The sequence below is a fragment of the Thermobia domestica genome, chromosome 7 (genome assembly GCF_964235325.1).
Source record: "Thermobia domestica chromosome 7, izTheDome1.hap1.1, whole genome shotgun sequence".
NCBI classification, from domain to species: domain Eukaryota; kingdom Metazoa; phylum Arthropoda; class Insecta; order Zygentoma; family Lepismatidae; genus Thermobia; species Thermobia domestica.
The window spans coordinates 146,596,516-146,619,627 of record NC_137460.1 but is presented as its reverse complement, the minus strand read 5'-3'; the positions used below and the strand labels follow the sequence as shown (position 1 = coordinate 146,619,627).

General features: G+C 35.8%; 1 protein-coding gene across 2 annotated transcripts in view; it reads right to left on the bottom strand.

The window, feature by feature from the left end:
• Positions 1–22,907, bottom strand: part of LOC145690462 (uncharacterized) — a 48,492-nt gene extending 25,585 nt beyond the window's left edge. Inside the window, exons 1-2 of one of the 2 annotated variants that reach the window (XM_081765369.1) lie at positions 22,716–22,907; positions 20,617–20,795 (exon numbers count right to left, since the gene is read on the bottom strand). The gene's annotated coding sequence lies outside the window, so the exon portion shown is untranslated. The remainder of the gene's footprint in view (positions 1–20,616; positions 20,796–22,715) is intronic. The other variant, XM_081765368.1, reaches the window with a different exon arrangement.
• Positions 22,908–23,112: the final 205 nt, after the last annotated feature.

Sequence of the window (23,112 nt, the reverse complement as noted above, 5' to 3'; positions counted from 1 at the left end):
AGCGGTGTCATCGTATCTTGAAATTCCCCCACCGAAGTGTACAAGTCGCGAACTTCGTTACGGAGATCCGATACGTCCTTGTTTACATTATCGACCTTTTCGTTTACTATCTGCACCATTTCCGATTTTAACATATCAAATTTTTGATTCATCGTCAACAAGTTATCGTCTACTTTTTCAAATCTCTTATTCATGTCTTGAAAATTATTGTCTACCCTTTCAAATTTCTGATTCAGAGTTAAAGTTAAGGTTTGACTAAAACGTTCTAGCATTTCCGCGAGGTCTGTCACGGATGCAGGTGAACCTGCAGTTCCGACACTCTCTCCACCATCATGCAAACTTTTCTCTCCCGAGTCGTGTCGTGGTGTTCCGTTCATTTCCACTTTCCTGTGACTTTGGTAGCGATCGCACAGTCAGCTGTTTGGCCACACACATCTTACAAAACCATGGCTCACTACACTTATTTAATTCTTCTACCTGCTCACCTGTTATATCGTAGCACTGTGCATGCACCCATCCAGAGCAACCGTCACAATACACACGAAAGCCCTGTATTTCCTCACTACAACATATATATTCATCCGGGGTTGTGAAAAGGGAAATGTGGATAGGCCTGAGCTTGTACAAGGAGGTCACCCTATCGGTATAAATCCTCTGTGCTGGCCCCACTTGCACAACATCGACCGAGAATAATACAAAAGAAGGGGAAACTAGTATATAGCGCACAGACACGACAAGTGATATATATTTATATGTACGTAGTATAGAGTATTGATTGTGCAATTAGTCTGATCTTCTTAGTAAATATCATAATATACAGAGTTGTTTTCACAGCCAATAGGAATTAAATACGTGTAAAATAATACTCACGAGATGGGAAAGATCAGGTGTCATTTTATTCAATGTTGTATTTTAACTCTTTCATTCAGATGTGTTAAAAATTCCAGCCAGATTACCAACAATGTCAACTTTTCCTTGTGTTTGTTTATCTTCTTGTCATAGTGAAAATTAACATAAATAAAATGTACGAGCCGAAACAATTTTTTTCTTTATAAGTGCAAAGCTCATTATTTAGTATAACGCAGTAAAGTCAACTCAGTTGTATATTGTTAGTATGTAGTATACAAAGTTTTGAAAGCAGTACGTAAACAGTGTGACAAAAATCAAAGTTTATCGTTTGAAAATATATGAAATTGATTTCCCTTAGTGTGACCGGGGTTGAAATAACAAACCTGACAGAAAATTCACTTCGTAAAAAAATCAACTAAATTCAGTTTAGGCATTTAGTGTACAAAATTCAATTCCGTTGCGCTATTCCGAATTCAGTTCGAGATTTTTTTTCTCTATCTGGTGTAACATCCCTTGTTTGTTACAGACAAGTTAATAGGCTCAATGTGAATATCGGATTATATTACTCATATTATTATCGTAATTTTATAATAGGGCAATTTAAAGTATCCTTATGTTTATTATTCTTTCGCAAACATTGCGTTGAAATGCAGATTTTGTTGTGTTTAGACGTTGGTTTTCTTAGTAAACTGCTCTTGAGTTTATCAATGTTCTTCTTCTTCTTCTATTGAGTCGCCCATAGTAGGAGAATATACAGGCATAGGAGCATTACGGAATGAGGCCAGTCTTTAACGTTGATTTATAGTTCAAATTAAGGTTGTAGTATTCTTTCTTAATATATATTTTGTTTATTAATATCTATATTTTATGCGAATTATCTTTATTTTGTTTAATAAAGCTGTGATAAAGATTTCACCGAAATTTCGACAGAGAGAATGAGAGAAGTGAAGCGGTGAAACGACTGTCTATATATATACTGTGTACTCTAAACTACGCCGGACAGAACTAGTGTTTCGAGCTTCCTTTCTTTTGTCAAAAGAAATGTAATTTGTGATGTATTAGAAGCTATTTCGTCGTTCTATTCTATATAATAAGATTCTCTAAGGAGCATAGTTGCCGACAGAGATATAGTTCTTTCTAAATTGTGGACAAAAGGTGAATAATTTGGATACGAAAGGGGAAGGCCAAATGAACACATGGTGATTATCGTGTAAGCTGAGCAATGCCGCAAAATTAATTATTTCTTCTTCTGGTAGCAGCACTTCAGGTAATGTGACTAACTTTAAGTCTTTCTACAACGACTGCTTTGCATGGTAACGTCGGAGTGAAGTGAACTTAACCTTGTTTTATTGGAAATCTTTGGTTGTAAAACTAGAACCGCTAAAAGTCAACGGATATACATTTAGTTCAGTTGACTTATTTAGAAACAGGATCATACTAAACGAAACTTTTTTTTTCCTACGAGCTACGGTGGTTTATCAGAGTTGAAATAGAATTTATAATTGCTTATTAGAGTTGAGATAACGAAAGCACTGGTGTTCTCCAGAAGTACAAAATAATATTTGTGTACTACAATGTATAGTTTACGAGTGTATCTTACACATGGCACAATGTCCGAGTAAAGAGTTCCTATGGGGGAAACCTTCTCCCAAAGGGGCCCAGCCTGTGCGCGGCCCCAAATAGTCTTAGCCAGCCCTCTCATCATGTAATCCACACGTTGTGTTAATCTCTCTCTCTCTCTCTCTCTCTCTCTGCTGCGAAGTTCATTAAGTATTGGGTTAACCGTATTATAAATGTACGTGAATATTTTCTATTAGAGCTCCAATTTAAGTGAAGTTTCGTATATTATAGATTAACAATATTTACCACTGCTTCTCACTATTTGTTATACGATGATTATAGTAGTAAGGTTGCCAAACGACAGAAGCTGTTTTCAATAGTGTTTACACGTTTCTAGAAGTTTGTGGACATTCCAAGTTACGTTAGGTCCAATCGCTATTTGTCAGGTAACTGTCTGCATATATATTTTCTCGTCCATCAATCCAAGGTTTAGCCAGTTAATACATAGATAGCTTGTCCAATCGGCATTTACAAAGTGTGCTAGAGATCATATGGTTCATTGTTTACTAAATCCAGATTATCTATCTACCGTCTACTGTCCATACTATCCATCCATCTTGTCCGCCCGTAAGAGAGCATTATTACAAAACGTCCAAGTCATTAGTTGCTGTGTCGGCCCAGGAAATGTTCGGCTGTACATATTATTATTATCTAAGTTGTTACGGCATATTGAGGCATGAAGTGTATGAGCAGGAGTTCGTACTTGCTGAAGCGGTGAGTGGGATGTCAGGTGTATCATATTGACTTCGTATAATTTTTATGACATTATAATTGGTAGTAAAGTGCGCCCATGGTTGGAGCTGCCGAACGGGGATGTCAGTAAATATTACCTCCGTTCCTTTATTGATTGTGGTTTCGACACCTGAACTGAACCGGAAGCGGTAACACTTCTTCCAGCTGACGCTCGCTCAGGCGAGAATCACTCTGTTCATGTTATTATGTCGTACGTATGACGAGTGTTATGAAAAATGTCTATTCAGTTTCCTGTGACTGAAATACAATTGTTTCTCTTGTGTGGTGTGACGAAGTGTCAGGTAACGGTTTCTAACACTTACATTGCAATCTATTTCGACTATTGATTTATTGACGGTTCTGTTATGAAAGGTGAACAATGGAAATCTGTTAATGGTTAATATTGTAAACAAATTGGATATGAGATTGACAGACAGAATTCTAAATGTATTCTCTTGAAGGTTTTTTTCTTCTTCTTCATGATGTCATGAGACTATAATAAATATACAGGCACCTTACGCTAATTGTAATATTGTGGTTAACTACCACAACAGTCAGAGACGAAGTATCGTTAATAAATCATATCTGGAAATGATTTTTTTTCAAAGCATTTAATATCACTAAGGTAAACCAGTCATATATACATATTTAGTTAAGTAAGCTTTATAAAAGGGAATTGAATGGAGCTATTACTCTCTCTCCTGATCTGCATCCGCCGGAGGTAAGTTTCTGGTTCTTCAATTTTTTTCCGTTTTCTTTTTTTTCCGTTGCGCGTTGAGTCCCTTCTCGGTTCCTTTCGAGGTTGCTAGGACTTCGAATCAGGGATCAAGAAGGTGAGTTCAAGGGAGGCGGTCGTTACGTATTGGCAATAATTAGGACTTCCCTTGAACTAGGCTTTAGATTGTAGCAGTTGTTACACTGGGTTAGTAAATACAAACATTCAGATCTCCGAAGCACTCATTGCCAGTTTCACTCTTAGGTCGGTGTCTTGTATTGGTAAGATTGTGGTCCGCAACCTATCTCGTGATGGGATGCAGATGATGAACTGCAGATCTAGATACCGGACTGTGAGTGAGAATGAAGGAGGCTTGGAAATCTTCACATTTTGGGTCAAATTTGAGTTCAATTTTCCGGGGATGATTGGTTTGGTGGATGGGTCAATGAGTGTTGACAGCTTACCCGTCTGGGCCCGGTGGGTTTGCGATCACCAGTCAGTGACACATTCACGCAACCATAGTCTTAAGGAAAGTGAACATCATACAAAACACACCAGTATCCTCATCATTTATCATTTATTATTTTAATTTAATTTATTTATTTTGTAAAATTGGCGATCCGCAGCCAGGATCTGTTGTTTCAATCTCTCGCGAGTGCTAAGTGAATCACACGAAAAGAGCAGTGTAATGTAATGGGGAACGTTATGACAATCAACTCCTTGAGCGATGCGTGGTCACTCTTGAATTTGTATATGTGTAACTTGGGGAAAACAATTTTATGAAAAAGGAGATGTCTGCTGGTAGCAGGTCAAGTACGGAATCCCGTAGCCCGGACGAATACGTGTGCTGTAGTGATGAAATACAGGGCTTTAGTGTATACTGTGATAGTTGTTCAGGATGGGTGCACGCACAGTGTTACAATATTTCTGATGAACAGGTCGAAGAATTAAATAAAAGCAGTGAGCCATGGTTTTGCAAAACGTGTGTGGCCAAGCAGTTGACTGTGCAATCGTTTCCAAAGTCACCGGACAATGGAGATGAACGGAACACCACAACACACGATTCGGGAGAGAAAATCTAGCATGATGGTGGAGATAGTGCCGGAACTGCAGGTTCAACTGCACCCGTGACTGACCTAGCGGAAATGTTAGAACGTTTTAGTCGAACATTGACTTTAACTTTGAATCAGAAATTTGAAAAGGTAGATAATAACTTTCAAGATATGAATAAGAGATTTGAAAGGGTAGACAATAACTTTCAGGTGATGAATCAAAAGTTTGATACGTTAAAATTGGAAATGTTGCAAGTAGTAAATGAAAAGGTCGATAATGTAAACAAGGACGTATCGGATCTCCGTAGCGAAATTCGCGATTTGTACACTTCGGTGGGGAAATATCAGGATACGATGACAACGCGAGTAGACACCGTTGAGGAAAATCTCCGGTTGTCAGTAGAGAAACAAAATCGAAGATGTGATCACCTCGCCAAAGAGCTATCGCATCTCGAGACAAGCACCCAAAAATCCTACGACGTCCTCGAGGCTAAGATCCAAACTCTAGTAAAAGACCAGGAGCAAAGAAAACCAGGTCGGGTCGGTCGCAAGCGGTCACGTGACTTTGTTGTTTGTGAAGGGGTTGAATCTGACGGAACAGACTCTGACACCCGTGTGGATGTACCAGTCTCTTTGGTTGGGGAAACTCGTACTGTTCCAACGGTGACGGTCTCTGTCTGTCAGCCGACCAACGTTCACGCTACAAATGTCTTACCGTTTGACGTAAATTCCCATTCTTTGGTCATGAGCAATTCCAGTCCACCTGTATGGAAACCATGAGTGGTCAAGCTGCCTCTAGGGTTTTGAATCCACTGTTGACGTTGCCTCAAGCTTCGGTTTCGCCTTAAAGTATGTGTAGATTGAGTCATGTGGTGTCCAGTACTGCCGCAGACAGGACTTCTTCGTTTGTTGGAATTCCGGAGGGAGCATGTAGTCACACGGTGGTATCGATGCCAGGCAACCTACCTCTCGGACCAAATTATACACCTTACTCCATTCTCAGACAAAATTATTCCAATGCAAAGAGCCTCGTGATTGGCTGCAACTCTCCCCTGAATCCCAGCAGATACGAGGGATGTTCTGGAAACAGATCTTTGAATTTAAGGTTGTAGGAATTAAACCATTTACCAAACTTTTCTGGAGAATGTGGTTTGGGCAGATCTTCTCTGGAGAATCTAGAGCAGACTTCCAAGGTAATCTCTGCGTCGGAGTACGAACGCATGCTCCTAGTACCTTGCTATTTGTCGGCTGGGGCCAAGACTTGGTACCAAACTGTCTGTAAAGATATAAATTGTTATGCTGACTTTGTACGTTTGTTTAAAGAACATTATTTTTCGGCCCGAATGAAACGCCTACAAAAAAAATAATTCAAAGAATGAAATTTGATCGGTCTAAGTACAATAGACTAACGGTATTATCACGTGACACAACATCCTGACGAGACAGAGCTAATCGAGATCGTCTTAGATTGTCAGCCGGCTGGAGATGCTAAGTTGTTGCGAGCCGTGGAGCCCAAAAATATTCAACATCTAATTGTAAAGATAGCAGAGATAGGTCATCCGGAACCGATGGAACCAGTATCGGACAAGAAATTTAAACGTCTTCACATTCGGCAGGCCAAGATGGGGAAAAAGCCGGAAAAGATAGGGAAGTCACAGCAAACAAAGGACACTTCGTCGCAGACGGAGGAGGATGAAGAAAGAAGAATGGAGACTCCAAGGGAAAAGGAGAAAACGGCAATCGATTCTCGGAAAACCGAGGTCGAAGGAGAAATTTCCAGGCCAGAAGACCCTGGTACAACAATCGAAGGCCGAACTGGGAAAATGGAAATGAGAATGCTTCATATGATTCCAACCCAACCTATCACTCGGGAGCGATGAACTTCGGATGTCATCGGGGTGCATCTCAACAGTGAGCGCCGAATTCGAACAACATAACGGAAGCACAAGCCTATCCGGGATATATGCCGAATTTGCCTCCTGGAGGGGGAGTGGCAACTCCCACATCCACTCCTTCCCCAGCGGTGAACATGGCTAGGTCCACTGGTTGGCCTTCGCCGTATACAATTTATACCACCGATGGCGCAGCCATCTGAAGCGAATGAGAAGAGTTCGGGAAATGCATGTCGCTGCCCTCATTAGGGGAGACCGTGGGCTGCGATATGGATTCCTACTGCAGAATTTAAAAGGCGAAAATATTGGTACACACAGTTTTGATAATCTGAAATTATTTCGGTGCTCTGAGGAAAAGAGGAGAGAGTTGTTGGAAGGTTGAACCGAACAAAACATATCGCAAATAAATGTGAAAGAATCTGTTTGTAGGTTAAGTTTAGAATAAGGCATTTTCTTCCCTCTTTGTTTGTTTTGTGTTTCTTTTCTTTTTTTGTGTCCTGTCTTTCTATTTCTTTCATATAGGGTATTCGTAAACTCATTGTTAGGATTAAGGTTTCAAGATTTCCAGAAATATTATTTCTTGTATTTATCCGTGCATTTAGTTAGAATATCTTGTGATTGAAATGTAGGTTTAAAAAATAAAAAGGCTCAACTTAGATCTCCTAAGTTTAGATTTTTTTCCGAAGCTCCCGGAGGATGTTACCTTATACATTGTATAATGTAACATGGCCCGGAAGTTTTGAGCAACCAATATATATATAGGAATTTTATATTTATTGAACTTTAAAAAAAAATAATTAGCTGTTTACTCGATTCACGTAGATCGCAAATTTTGCGTAAAGTTGATTGAAACAATGATTTCAGGGTATTTAGATGAAAATATATGGTTATATATATCTATATTGGATAATATTCATATATTTAGCCAAAATTTAGTGTTATTTTAGAAAATAATGTCATATCCGGTCGTTTTGAATCCTTTTCTGTGTATTATCATGGATATTTTTGGCTTAGGGGATTTTCAAAAGAAATCAAAATTTTTATTTCATAAATCTTCTTTAAAAATTTCACATTTGTAAAGTCAGCCATAATAGCTTCCTGAAGCATCTCTTTGTTTAATCTAAATTATCTGTGATTGAATCATCCGCAATCACAGATGTGGTTGAGATTTTCGGCTTTCTTTGATCTCGGGAGAAAAACCTATCATCCTATAGTTACGTCACAATAATCCTCCAATTAGGGTTCTTCTTCCCATTGTCTTTGTTTTTTTACCCGAAGCAGTCTTAAGAGGTGGACGTAAAATTATCCTCGTCGATATAAAACGTGAAAAATAGAATTCTAAATGTTACAACACAAAAATAGTTGAGGCTTTTCATGTCTTTGGACATTATACGAAGGCAGTGAGTGGTTGACGTGCTCAATGGACGAATGGAGTGGCTACAGTGAGAACAAACTTATACGTCAGAGCGTGAGTGGTTGACTTAAGCCATTTTGGTTTAGAGCCTCGCTGCCTAGATTAGAAGTAGTGGCCAGAAAAATCCATTTTTTGAAGTTACCGTGAAACTACTCAGCCGAGTAGTGGTGTAGGATATTTTCTTTGAGAAGCCTGGCAAGGATTGACAGGGTAGGAAAGTAAAACATCTATTTTTCCATGGAAGATTTCAGCAAGTAAGTGTTGTAGAAGGTAATCCAAATTGTTGTTTTCGGACGAACTTAACCTGCAAAATTTTCATCATTGGATTGAAGATGCGTTATTCTTTTAGTGTTGTGATGCCTAACAATGTGCTAAACTCTGCATCGTTTTCCCTAAGTTATATTTATACAAATTCGAGATGTGACACGCACTGCTCGCGCAATTGGGGGGGGGGTTCTTTCTTTAAGTTCAGTGTTTTGACGATTGTCATAAACAGTCCATGAAATGTGTGTACTCTCCGGGTACATACATTCTCCCCAAAATTATATTTTAGATATGTAAACACCAAAATTTTCCGTACTGCTCGATATCACAATGCAAATCAATTCTCTGGTTTTCTAGGCTCACATTTACTTTAGATCGGATATGATGAGACAAATGTTTACAAAACTTTCGGCTCACATTGATGACAAGGGTGCCACGTACGGCTATTGGTAATGGGAGATATTTGTCAACGGTGAAATATTCGCTTTCTATTCTGAATTTCCATCGTGAGTAAACAAAAGTTCAGATTTTTAAGAACATATTTTGATAATTTTGACCATTTAATTAGAAAACTATAAGATTTAATACGTCCTTAGGAAAGGCTGTGCATGCTATATACTCAAAAAATATATGTTGTTTGGAAGTGATTTTTATATGTGTTAGGTTAAGTTAGGTTTAGGGATTTTAGGTTAAGTATACATTTTATTTGAATGTTTTCCTAGTGTGTGTATTTTCTCTATGTCATTGAAATTTGTTGTGAAAAGGGAAATGTGGATAGGCCTGAGCTTGTACAAGGAGGTCACCCTATCGGTAGAAATCCTCTGTGCTGGCCCCACTTGCACAACATCGACTGAGAACAATACAAAAGAAGGGGAAAGTAGTATATAGCGCACAGACACAACAAGTAATATATATTTATATGTACGTAGTATAGAGTATTGATTGTGTGATTAGTCTGTTCTTCTTAGTAAATACCATAATATACAGAGTTGTTTTCACAGCCAACAGGAATTAAATACGTGTAAAGTAATACTCACGAGATGGGAAAGATCAGATGTCAGTTTATTCAATGTTATATTTTAACTCTTTCATTCAGATATGTTAAAAATTCCAACTAGATTACCAACCATGTCAACTTTTCCTTGTGTTTGTTTATCTTCTTGTCATAGTGAAAATTAACATAAATAAAATGTACGAGCCGAAACAGAATTTTTTCTTTTTAAGTGCAAAGCTCATTATTTAGTATAACGCAGTAAACTCAGTTGTATATTATTAGTATGTAGTATACAAAGTTTTGAAAGCAGTACGTAAACAGCGTGACAAAAATCAAAGTTTATCGTTTGAAAATATACGAAATTGATTTCGCTTAGTGTGACCGGGGTTGAAATAACAAACCTGACAGAAAATTCACTTCGTAAAAAAATCAACTAAATTCAGTTTAGGCATTTAGTGTACAAAATTCAATTCCATTGCGCTATTCAGAATGCAGTTCGAGATTTTTTTTCTCTATCTGGGTTGGTAAATACAAACATTCATATCTCCGAAGCACTGATTGCCAGTTTCACTCTTAGGTCGGTGTCTTGTATTGGTAAGATTGTGGTCCGCAACCTATCTCGTGATGGGATGCAGATGATGAACTGCAGATCTGGATACCGGACTGTGAGTGAGAATGAAGGAGGCTTGGAAATCTTCACATTTTGGGTCAAATTTGAGTTCAATTTTCCGGGGATGATTGGTTTGGTGGATGGGTCAATGAGTGTTGACAGCTTACCCGTCTGAGCACGGTGGGTTTGCGGTCACCAGTCAGTGACACATTCACGCAACCATAGTCTTAAGGAAAGTGAACATCATACAAAACACATCAGTATCCTCATCATTTATTATTTTAATTTCATTTTTTTTATTTTTTGTAAAATGTTCATTTTAAATAATTGCGCCAAGAGAGCGTATTCAAACACATTTTCCACTATACGTCAACAGTAGATGGAGAAACTAAGGCGAAGACTCAATAGACTCTGGATGTGTTGTCAACTGATTGCAGCTTACGCACGTGAACCGTTCTCTGCGAGCCGGTACGTCATATTGAATTCTGGTACGTAAGATACGACATGTAAAGTGTAACCTGTAATGTTGTACTTCTAGTTAAACAAACTTAAAAGCATTTGTGGAGGTTACGAAGACTTAACATTTAAGCATAGAGCGATGAAATTTAATTGCTAATGTATAAATTTGAAAAAGTGCATCAGGAAACGTCTGTTGTCTTGGTATGTAGTGTGTCATTTGTTAATGAAAGGTATTCTTAGATAAGTGCGGCTTATCATTTGCAAGTATAAATGGAAGAAAATTTGTTGATGTAGGGTTTAGTTGAGGTAACTTTGCATTTGGACAAGTAGGAGATTTGAAATTTTCAATTTAGCACTATCAGCTTTTCGTTATTAAAAAACTTTATTTGGAATCGACCGGAGTTAAGGCAGTGTATTAAGTACTTTATTGTTGCTACTACTCTTATCGACTTAAAAAGTACTATTATAATTTAATACAGTATAACTTCGGTATTTGGGGTTTAGAAATTTTCATTATCCTTTTTTGAAAGTAATAAAATGTAAGATATTGAAATATCGTTGGCTTTAAGTAAGAAAATTATTAAAAGTGCTAAACAATTCTTGAAGAAAGCCAATGTATATAATATATACACTGTATATATTCACAAAAAAACCTTCAGCCAACAGAAAATTAAATGAATTCATTTTTGGAGTTTGTACTACGAAAAATTCTTTTGCTTTTGCTTAGAAAGTACAGTTAGTTATTAACGTTCGCTGAAGTGTTAAAATAAATTATTAATTGAATGAAATTTAAGTTTTTAGTTCCAATTCTCTCCATATTTAAAAATTTGACGAGAAATCTGGTAAAGTTTTGTCTAAAATATTGAACAACAGTATTCAGAGTTAGTACTAGCTTCTGATTATTTTATTTATTTATTTTTTTTTTTTAAATTTTTATGGTTACTAAATAACTTAGTAGGAATATAAATGTCGTATACGAGATTTCGTTGTGGGAAGGGGGATCTATTCAAGGGGCTATAGCCCCCCCCCCTGACGCTCAGGTTTACACTGGATAAAATGGGCTTCAATTCAGCTTTACACTGGATAAAACGGCAAATTATGGTTTAGCCCCTCCCTTAATCATATGCTGGATCAGCCACAATATCTATCTATCTATATCTATATATTTATATATACACACACACACATATATATATATATATATATATATATATATTTGCATATACGGTAGTGTACAATTGTGTAAATGAATGTATACTTGCATGGCATTATATAATGTGTGTGTAGATATCAACTAAAACATGTTATTTCTTTATGACAACTAAACATCAGATTGAACGAGATATATATAAGCATATACGTGTCAAATACCGACATAACGCTTTGTAACAAACTATAAATGAAATAAACATCGACGTATTTATAACAAACATACGAGATGAATAATGAAAAGCGATGTAAGTTAGCTATTCAGTTGAGATTAGTACAGTAATTATTATTTAAAAGGAAGGAAGCAATATTTCATTTTTAGTTCGTCATGTTAGGTCTAACAATGGCCATTTCGTGTAAGTTGCCAGTGGGGACAAGTACATTTGAACGAGTCATCGCTGGCAGTATCCGTGTTCTTTCGTAAGAGCTAAACAAAGATATGGTATCAAAAATAAATAAATAAAAGAACAAAATACATAATAGTTAACAGGAACTGTACGCTAACCGATGATAACTGATGCTCCTAACGTACACACAGGAAATACATTTCAGGGAATAACGTTACTCGCAAAGTTTTAAATATTGATCAGTTTTCCAAAACTCATTAATTACTGTGTTGAAATTTTTAAAGAAAATCCGATGAAAAAAGAATAAACCTAAGATCTGGTTCCCATTTACTACGAAGGCACAAGCAACTTACAAAGTGTGGCTATCCTGAAACAGCTAGAAATCCTAAATGTTATGCGGCATCCATAAATCTAAAGTAGACTTTCTACTTGAAGATGACTACACAGGGTAAATTTCAGATTATTTTACAACTTATTCCAAATTGTGGGTTATACACAAAATTATAAAGTGCCAATTCTTCATTATGCCACGTACCGTGGCCACTTGTAAGTCTTCCTGTTTCTTAACTGACTTTGATCTGAAATACATAATTACGAAAGGGTATCAAAAAGATTCGTGCAATCAGCTAGCAGCTAGAAGGTAACGAACTACGAACCCGCTCGGACTTGTGTCGTTAGGTTCTTGTATGTTAACCATGCAAATTCTGGTCTTGTTGGAACAACTCTTTCTTTCTTTCGCAAGTATATCACTGAAGGTGCGATGATCGATTAGCTTGAGGCACGGAGCGTCTTTAAGTTCTTTCATATTCAGGGTAGATAAGCAAAGCAGATTCACGAAGAGACGAAAGTAATCTATGGGGATGAAAGCCCATCCTATGAGATAGTATCCAAGGCAATTCCAAACTGGACATATGACCACCACGGAAGCCTCTAGATCCGGAAGACCATCTCTCACTGATGATGCCGCCTTGACGGAGGAAGTTGGGAAGATCATAATGTAAGACAGGAAAATAACCACTGAAAGTATTATGTGTGCAATAGATATGAGTTATGAGTCTGCTTGGAATATTATTGACAACCAGTTGCATCTTCAGAACGTATCACGCCTGCTCACATCTTGCCAGAAGAGAAATCGTGAGGATTTGCAAGAGAAATGTTACATCGTTGTGAAGTGGATAAAAAGGACTTTTTCGGCAGACTAGTGGCAATGGATGAAAGTTGGGTTTATCTTTATGACCCAGAAACAAAAGGAAATGAGCAAACAATGAAAACACCCATAAAAGGGCACGAGTGCAGAAGTCTGCCGCCAAGATGATGCTTTCCATTTTCTGGGACTGTGAAGGGATCATCATGACAGATTACCTAGCATAGAGGAAACTATTATCTATTATTCCCATCTGACTAAGGACGAAGAAACGTCGTGGATTGGTCACAAAAGGAGTGCTACTGTTGGCAAACAATGCACTAGCTCATTCCGCCCATGCATCCATGATGAAGGCAGTGGAATAATGGTATGAAATATTAACCCATACTCACCAGACCTAGCACCAACTGACCTCTTTCTCTTCCCAGAAATGAAACATCCCTTTAGAGGACGCCATTTTGACAGTAGGGATGATTTTATTTCTGAGGCTGAACTGTGGTTTCAACGCCAAACTGTAGACTTTTACAAAACTGGCTTACGGAAAGTGAAGAACCGCTGACAAAAATGTGTCGCTTGGCAGGGTGACTACGTACAGAAGGACTAACACCATCATGGTGTTCGAGTTCTCTAGAGTGGATTTCTTCTAGATGACTGCACAAACTTTTTGATGTCCCCTATATTAGAATCCACATAGATTTTAGTTTAGAATATAAACGAAATAGTCTACTGATGCATAATGATATTTTAGGAAATAGCTTTCAGGTTTATCCACTCACGTAGATGTTAGCGTTCCTGTATTTCAGTCATCTTAACGCACAACATATTCCGCCAGCGATCACCCTAACGAACTTCCGAAAAGTTCAAAACTAAATATTCGACTAACAAAGAGATTACAAAATATCAAAACATATACTTTAAATTTCTATGTATATACAAAATTTTATTCTTTTTACGCATATTTAATATAAAGTAATAAAATAGCTACAGAATTTTTAAAATATGAAACTATTCACGTAGTGCCAAACAATTCTTTGAACTTTCTTCTTTAATTACTCTTTATCTTTTCTCTGCTACGCTGATAGCGTCACAATCAAAACAACTGAGCAGCATTACTGGAAACAAATGACAAATGAAACTGTTTAAAAGAAGATAAGAAATAAACTGAACAGTTTTGAAGAATATTAATGGTAAGTAACGATAGCAAATTCGGTTTATTATATACTGACTCGTAGTACAATTCCCTGTTTTCTCGAAATACCTGACATTTCCCGGTTTTCCAGTTTTGTCGTCAAGCTGCTAATTATTTAACTTATTTATATATTTGGATGTCAAGTAATTCCTCTATGAACATGGAAACAGCATTAAAATATGTGGCTAATCAGCAAAACTAGTTTGTAGTCACCATCGAGGACGAGTTAATACGCACTTGATTTTCTTTATGCATACGCTCACCTTCGCTTACAGCCTGCTCTATATAAACGCACACATTCCACCCTACTGCACGAGCCCTCTAGCCTTACCTTGTCCTAGATGCAATGCTACCTTATACTGATCACCTAACATCGGATTTTGTGTATTACTCACTATTAATAGGCTTTACAGCAATTATGCTTGCATATATATTGTAACTCTCTACGCAATGGGTGGGTAGGCGCAAAGAAAAGAACGGAAGAAAGGAAAAAAGTTTAGAAAGCATTAGATTGTTAGTGATAAGAACAAATTTTTGAATAAATATTTACAGTAATGCCCCTCATTTTTCCTGGTTGAAATGGGGTATCGCCATACGCCACAAACAAATTGTAGAAGGTGTAAGAACACTATTTTTATAAAGGAATGTGAATGTGGTTTTCAATGTAAAATAAATCTGTACCATAGTCTTTTAATCTATACGGACAGAAGAATACATTTCACAGGATTAGGAATAGATTAAGAATATAAATTGTTTAATGAAATTTACAGGTAAAAAACTGTTAATTGAGAATGAAGAGCAATGTCTAAGGAACTTATTTATCCTTTACCAGCTGAAAACACAGAACTAGTGAAAAAAAAAATGTAGTTCACTACTATGTAATAGTGATCAAAAACTAGATTAAGGTAACCACTCACAGTCCTCCCAGCAGCACATTGAAAAAATATAAGACAGTTTAGTTTATACAATAGAATATTAAGCTCTGAACCACAGAAAAAAAATACAAATGTAAGAAAAGGCCATCTTTCACCCCAATGGGCAACTGGAAACAAGGTTTAGAGTAATGCAGAATAAGAGTATATATATAACCTTTTACTTTTTAAACTTAGTTGACCTGCTGTATTGTTTTGGAAATAAAGAAACTGATTGAAATAAATAACGATTTACTGATCAAAAGAAAAATTCTTGTGGTCCGAGTTGCCCAAGGTTTTTTTCCTCGATCCACCACTATTACACATTTTTACTTTTACATTTTAAAGGTACAATAATGAACTGTAAAACACTAGTACACGTGTTACTTTTGCGACACCTTTGTTGTGGCAATTTTAAGTCTTTTGGTTTCAGCCTCAAACAGGCTTGTGAAGCTGACACACCAACCATATGCCGATGCTTTATTGCTTTCTGAAGCCGAATGTTTCCCTCTGAAATTAATTTTTCAGCTTCACATGTTTTCCCTTTATTCCTTTTTTGACACTCACTTTTGTGTTTTCTGTTGTGCTGTTCTAAGTTCTGTTTTTTCTGTCCGTATCTTCGATACTTCTTATGTGTTTCTTTGTAGTACATTAACATTTCTTTAGTGATATTAATTTCATTTACATTTTTACCCACTGCGTCTTTAATCATTCGCAGCCCATTTATGGTTTCTTCATTCAGTTCTTGTCTCTTGGATTGCATTATATTATTATTTTAACAAGAAACCACTCAACAGATGTCTACCCGTGTAAAAGTTTTACCATTGCTTTTAAAGTTTATAACTGTTGGATATTTTGGTTTCCTTGTATTATTTTCCACCAGCATTACATTGTTCGAATTACACGTCAACATTACAATCAACAAAAAGGTCATCGTGTATACTCTGATCACTCACATAAATTCTCTAGTCGTCTACAGCTTTGTCAATTTCCTGACTGGTCAACACCTGACGCACACAAGACGCTGATCGTTTGAAAGATGACAATATCTTATCTTGCTCTTCCTTTGCAGGACACAAAATCTGACTATGTTTAACAATCCGGTTATTTAGCAGCAATCTTTGTTGAAAATAACTTGTTAGTTAGTTAGTCTTTTTTTTTTTTTTTAATTTAATGTGTATAACTGTTGTTGCAGTTTATCGACTTTTTTCAATGTCAACCGTGCGCCTTCACCGACATCAATTTCGTTATCTGGCAGTAGATTTTTTTCTTCTTTCACTTTTATATTCAGATCAGAACCAGTTTTTTTATTGTACAGATCAAATATTACAACTCTTGAAGTAGCTCAACTAATTCATCATGCAAAAATGTGTGTAAGTGGTTCGTTTTTGCACACTTTTATTTCCATGTTTTCCAGGACGTGTGGGAACCCTGCATATTATGTACAGCAATATTGGAAGAAATTGGGATATGTTCGTGAATATCAATACACCTCAATGCCTAGCCAACACTGTTGCACACACTGTTGAAAGAAAATGCTAACACAGCGTTATAAGAAAATGGGGCATGGCAAAGTTCCTCAGCTGAGCTTCACTGGGGAAGAATAAGCACATAGGAAACAGGGGGAAAAAATAGCCATGAGAGGATAGGAAAAATCAAATAATAATAATTGTAAGGATTAGTGACTAATCCCTCAAAAAAAGCTGACACACATTTAGCATATTGCTAATATGTAACAATTTAAATCATCACTTGAACTGCACTTGGCTTGTATTTTTAATAATTCAATCACCGAAAAATATAGGAAGTAAAGGACAAGATTAAAATATAGGATATATATAAGAAATATACAAATTGCCAAAATATAGGAAAAAATAGTAAAATAGGAGAGCTGGGACCCCTGTACTCAGTGCAGGCTGGTGCGTGTTTTTCGCACTTGTCTTTATTTGTGCGCGTACCTACCAGTATTTGAAGTGGGATAGAAATCTTGTTAGTGATGGCCAATTAGTACTGGTTATTGGCTTAAAGATTAGGAACAGTCCATCAAATTAAAATTAAAAAAAGAATCCTTCGTTTACATGATGCCCTAAGACCTTCTGGACGATTATTAACCTACGGCATGTCCAAATAGTTGTACACTGCGATATGCGTGTAAGCTGATGTGCCTTGCAATCATTACGTTCTATCACGTTATATGCAATTATCTCATCACGAAATTCAGTCGTAGTGCCTTACGAAATGTTTCTTCGAGAATGAAGGAGTTGCATTTGAGACGCGTTAGATATCTCGGCTCCAAAAATAATCTTTATTATAATAATAATAATAATAATAATAATAATAATAATAATAATAATAATAATAATAGCTAGAATTGAATTTAAGAAGAAAAAAATTGGATTTCTTTTAATTTTAGAATTTAGGCAATGGAGATGTATAGCCATACTAGCGAGAACTTTAATTCCAAAAGAGACAGGATAACTCAGTAAAGATAAGTAAAAGTTAATAAAATATTGTTAAATAAAAAAATATGAAAAATAAGAGTATAAAAAAATTAAATTTTCAATCCGATTCTCATTACCATGATCATACAAATTCATTTGCCAAGTAGTGCAGATCATTGCCTCAACAAAACCCGAGCCCCTTTCGAATAAAATAATCATTTAATAATAATAATAAACATATTCCTTATATATCTGGCTTAGAATCACACATTAACAATATCTTAAATAAAATATATTTTCCATAAATCTACCATAAATCAGGTGCTGACACTGTTAAAGAAATAATAATTGATAAATATGTAAACCGCTGAGTTTTTTTAAAGGTTTATTTCCCAAAAGGGGATAACAAAACAACAAACAAACAAAAAAATAATAACAAGAAAAATAAAATAATCTTGAATAAATAAAATAATAGAGATAACAATCATTAAAAAAATAAACATCTTAAATATATCAGGTTCACACATTCATCAAATAAAAGTTTTTTTTTCTTTTTTTTTCTCTATTAATACACAAAAAAAAAAAAATTTTTTTGGTCCCTACACTGATCTATCCTCACCGGTGACAAACTACTAATGATTAGCACAAAGGAGTCAATATACAATCTAGTTACATTGTGTTGTTGCAAAATTGTTCAATAGATTTTCTTTCTTTCTTTTTCTTTTTTTAATATTTCAAATCACAGATTTTATTTAATGGCCTCTTATTCCCATTAACGTACTGAATTCATATTGACTTCAATAATGTTACGATTACAGTAACAATTCCACTTCTACGGCATTCACAAAATTAATACTTTAAAACCGAACGCAATGAATAAGACGAAAGAGACAGCCGCGGGGATTGTTTTCTTTTTTCTTTCTTTCTTTTTTTCTTAGCTCCATTACAAACTTTTACTACGAGTACTCATTTAATCATAATAATATTTTCACACTTGCCATTCATTGGCTATTCTTTACAATTGACACGTCGCTACATAACTTATTCAATCAACGAATAATTATTAGGAGCCACATTTCCTAATAATTATATAATTAACTACGATACAACGATTATTTCATTACAATTGTATCCCTGGGTAAAAATTATATAAAAAAAAAAGGTCTTTCTACATCACTTATACTTCCCAAAACTCAATTCAAGCTCGAAACTTTTACTTAACCTTAGAGGCCTTACAAAAGGAAAGGTTATACGCCAATCACAAAACGTAGAATTAAAATAACTAGTCTCAGAAGTTTACGGTCCTTTGGAGTTTCAAAATTTCTAACTACTACTCTGAAAATGCAATAAATCAGTATCATTAATGAAGAATTACAAAGATAAACGAAAGGTTGGATACACTTCAAACAGCCGAAAACGCGATAAACAGCTTTCCTTCATTTTCAAAATTTTGCATATTCCTCATCACTGATCAAACCGAAATAACTGTTACATAGCTTAAGGACAAATTAAAGTTGAATGTAAACACATAGCTGTTGGGTAAAAATTTGGAAAGAATTCAGAAACATAAGGTTGAAGAATCGAAAATTTCACTATAAATTGATAAGTCTCGTAACATGTCCTCTCCGAGAATGATTTCTGTCACAGATATTATATTCACAATCGTCCAATCAGAGGTAATCAATCATCTCGTACTCAATTTAGTAATACACTCTTCTAAGATATATTTAAAATAAACGTAAACACTTTTTCTTCGAAATTACGAAAACTAAAACAAAACTAAAATAAATGACATGGAACAGCATAACTGGCAACACATTTATCCTCCTTAAAATACTTTTGGCATCCGACGATAAGTCTAATTAAATTGGGTTCCCTATGCTCAAAGACAGGCAATCGATTTCCGAACATATTACGGTACACTGATAAAATTGACAGTTAACACACGAAAAAGAAAAATTCACATTAACGGACATATCATACAAAAGCCAGAAGAAATGGACAAGGTTTGTTGGGTGAAAAGAAAAAAAAAAAAAAAAAAAAAACAATAGTATACCATGACTAATCACAATTTCAATATTTCTACCGGTAACGAACTTGATACAACACGAATTTTTTTTTAAAAAAATCCTAACTTTACATTTGTAACTACCTATCCTGATATTTAAAATTTAATAATTATACTACCAGAATTAACTATTTTCGACCTATGCCATTGCGCCATCTCATTAGTTCAACGAATCTAATATTACAATTAACATACCGAATTGTTGCCATTATTAAGACGTAGAATATGTTTTGTGACACGAAGAGTATATTATTACTAGCAAAAATCAGAAACTATTAAGAACGAGATGACGAAATAATAATTTTTATCTTCGTCTCCTTTATACCAAAACAATTCTAGTAATTATTTACAGACTATAAACGCCTTTATATTCTCTAAGCCTCAGCACACTTAAATAATCATCAATTTTACTACTTTCAATTCATCACATATCAACGAATTATAACGAAGTAAATAATGAGGGAGAAAATAACAGAATAACTGACTCTTAAATCAAAATTTTAATTACATCTTGGCATTTACTGGAAACGTAAAGAAGGAGGAGTGCTAGTAAAACTAGCCTCTCATATCTCCAATTGTTACACGTTACACAGATATATGGCTGCTCTACAAAACATGTATACGAAACGAAATTTATCCTTTTTTTGCTTTCTATTAGTTTTAGATAATGAGGCTTTTTTAAAAAAATACAAAATCAACAACTTACTGGTCATCGGAGTCCTTATCTGATTTTATTATTGTTTTCTTCATACGTTACAACTGTGTATTTCGTTCATTAGCTGCAGAGAATAACATCTAAAACGAAGCACCTCGGCGGATTTTCACATACCAATACGCACACCTCCTGCCTTTGTTTCTGCTTCTAGCCAATGTTGCTAACTTCCTCTAAAATAAAATTCACCAAAAATTCCCCCTCAACGTTTTAATAACTAATGATAAAATTATTTGGGAAAATACTGTTCTAAGTTAAATATATCATTTTGAACAGGCCTAGTACAACAAGGAATGGAATTTAAAAAAAATAGAATAGGAAAAAAGAAAAACTGAAGAAAACGAACATAATGTAACGGACAGAATTATCTCCTTACACATTCATGGGTGCAGAATCACTTTACAAGGACTTCCCCTTACGGGTATAAATACGCGTCTGGACGTATGCCATAAAAACGATGATACAAATCAATTTATGCTAGGTAGCTACTGTAAACGAGAATGCTATCTAACCAAGTCAGCACAGGAGCAGTCGGAGACGGGGCTCGCGAAGGTGTGTCCGTAGCAAGTAGGTGCGTGAGCGACGGAGAATATGCGCATAAACGAGGATAGTACAAAAAACAAACACAAAATTCCACTTGTAGTAGTTTTACATTGGGCATATAAAATACAAGTTTTCTACATCGTGAAGAAATAATCCGCCTGTGGAAATTAGTATGCTACACAGTCATCTTTGGTTAACATTCATCTTAACCATAATATTGCTTCTGTAATGGTTTCACATTTGTAAACATGAAATACTGCATCCCTACGCTGTGCAATATTCCTCCAACAACAGAATTTAATACCCTACATAGCCCTCTTTTATATTCCTGTCATTCCTTTTAACCGTAAAATTACAATTGTTGCGGCGGACTAATGGGTAAATCCATTTCAAGTGATCCAGGGAAGGAATAAGTCAGTGCTTGACAATTTTTAAAATATCTGATTTTTGATGCGCTGTTACCTTACCATGTTATTAGTTAAAAAGAACTACCCCTATTTTAATTTTAGTGACTGTAGCTTTCAAGTGGCAGCCATATTTGTTTTCGAAGATGCGCTATTTTGTGTGTTGAATGGGATTACCGAATCTGAAGTATGTCAGCCCCTATTTGTTCTATCGATGTGGAACAAAAACTAAAATGATCAGCATATTGTAGGCTACAAGACTACAATTGCAATACTATGTTTAAAACATGTTCATGTTGGTCTATTCCGGGGCCGCCATCTGCGGAACAAAATAAGGTAAGACATTAGGAGCAATTAGTGTAATTTTTGAACAATTATTATTGGTGGCGCCTCTAAATTCCACCTTTTTCGAGCGGAGTATGGGTAAATGCTAACAAAAGAAGATTGTAAAGGTAAACATTATTTTTCCGAAAAAATGAAAGTTTCTGTTATATAAATTTGGATACTGCTCAAGTTGTGTTACACCAAGAGAGGTATTGAGAAAGTACAGTAAGTAGGTAACTGTTGTGGCGGTCATCTAGGGGAGCTCCTTCGTGACCAAACGGTTAGCGTACACGCCTTTGACGTGGGAGCTCATGTGTTTCGGATTCCACGTTAATCAGTAGGTCCCGTATCACATAGCCTCGCTGCTGAGACGTTAAACTAAAAATCAACTCAGCGGTCACCTACAGAAGGGTAGTGTATGCTTCTCGCGAAAATAGTAGTTTCAGCATATGCCCAACATCACTGACGCGACTGATTCCTAAGAACGCATACCTGCGTTCATGCACTAGCCCACCAGCTTCAACCTACCCTGACTCGGTTACATAGCGATCGTAATTTTTTGTCGACACCTAGCACAAATTAGTTTTTTTTTTCAACAATTATTTTGGAGAATAGGAAAATTTGTGAGAATTACAATTTTTTCAATAATTATTTCGCGTGGTGTGTCAAAACGTCACATGCACAAACATTTTTACCCGTATTCTTGATCTATACGGGAATACAAATTAAGAAAAGATCAGTTACCACTAAACAATATATGTGCTTGTAGTTACCCCATACACAGATGTTATATAATTATTTTCCAATACGAGGCGCACATACCTTAATAAATATCTTCTAATGAGAATAATCTACTAGTTTCCGTCCATTCTATCCACTGAAATTTTCTCTTCGAAGTACGGTAATTGTTATGATGAAAGTAACGTATCTTCTTCCTTTTTACATCCAAACCACGGAATATAAATTGCCTATGGCCTTTTCCTTTTCTTCCCTTTTCTCATTACATGACTGCTTACATGCAGTATTGCCAGATCTGAAGATCAAATACTTAGCGAAGTTGTGTTCCAAAAGCATAAAAATGAATTATTTTGTAGCTATTCAATTTATCGATCATCCTTATTGATTTAATGAAAATGCCTGAAGTGGAGTTGGAAATACGTCAGATGTATGGGTTGGCAATGGTCAGGCAGCGTTTGCACTATCTATAGGTGATGCGTTA